This window comes from Pterocles gutturalis, unplaced genomic scaffold, assembly GCF_000699245.1.
Source record: "Pterocles gutturalis isolate BGI_N339 unplaced genomic scaffold, ASM69924v1 scaffold4089, whole genome shotgun sequence".
Classification (NCBI taxonomy): domain Eukaryota; kingdom Metazoa; phylum Chordata; class Aves; order Pterocliformes; family Pteroclidae; genus Pterocles; species Pterocles gutturalis.
Window position 1 is genome coordinate 405 of NW_010132975.1, and position 1,402 is coordinate 1,806.

A 1,402-nucleotide genomic window follows, 5' to 3' on the forward strand; every position below is an offset into this window, starting at 1 on the left:
CTCCTACAGACCCACACGGCCAACCCTGTGCTGCCCCGTCCCAGCCCAGCACCACAGTGGGTGACTGACCCCCCTCCCCATAGCTTGAGCCTCAGGACAATACTCTGGGGTGCTGCGCCCCCCACCAAGACCCCAGGCAAACATCTGAAGCAGATGTGGGGCTCTGCTCCCCCGCACGGCTCCCTTCTCCGGCCAGTCCAGCAGCCTCAGGGAGCATCCTGCCTCCAGCACAGAGCCCTGCCGGGACCACACTGCCAAGGGGAAACTGAGGCAGGGAGGGGGGGAGCTGCAGGCCCTCTGGGTGGTGTGCAACCCCCCTGGTTGTGTTTAAGGGGTCAGGATCCAGCCCTGGAGAGAGGCCATGAGCCCAGGACCCCAGTGGGAAGACAGAAAAGAGGCAGCTGAGAGGGTTAGCACCTGGCTCAGCCCCAGGACTCAGCTAAGACGGGGAGATTAAAGGCCGTGAGCCGGGCTCGTTTAACAGGGACCATAACCCCCTGCTGCCAGTGACCCGGGAGGGCAGCACCTTTCCCAGAGACTTTCCCCTCCAGCATTAATGGGGGTTGATAGAGCAAAGCCCAGACTTATTCCCAGCCTAAAGAGCCCTGTGTCCTCACTGACAGCAGCAGGGTGGCTCGGTCACATGCTTTGAAGAACCCCAAGGGAAACCCCCCTGGGATGATGCCCCCCACTGCACTGCCTGTAGACCCTCCCAGGAACTGGATTTGATGGGTATCCAGCCTGTTTAGTAAAGGGGAAGAGCCGGCTGCTAGTCAGAGAGGAGTTTGCAGCCCCCAGGTCCATGGGTTTAGTCCATCCCCTCCTGCATCCCTCCTTCCTGGCACCCAGTGCTCTTGCAAAGGGGCAAACCAGAAATGTATATGTATACGTACACATATATGTATACGTACGTATTAGAAATGCAAGAGGATGCTGAAACCAGCAGCCTGAGCCATGGTGCAAGTCAGGCTTTCACCCACTTGCCCCACTGAGGGACCGCAGAGCCCGATGAAGATGTAATGGGTTAAATATTGCCTGACCCACTGCCCAGGGGGAGCACCAGGCAGAGGCAGGATGCTCCGGGGTGAGATCTGGGGGAGCAGGACGCTCTCCTGGCCTGACCCCACTGAGGTCAGTGACAGCCCTGCACATGGGAGCTCTCTGGGCAGCAGCGTGGGAGAGCATCCCACTGCCGGCGAGGTTCGCAGGCTGCCCCAGCCCGAGGAAACCGCAGGTATTCCAGACCAAAGAGGGGCAGGGCAGGAGGGATGAGCTGCACAGGAAAATGCAGCAGCTTGTGGGTGTTCCAGTCCTGGGGCATCACCATCGCTGGCACACAGCACCCCATCCCCATCTCGCACATTGCGGGACTGGGAGGACCGATGCGCCTCACCGCTGACCC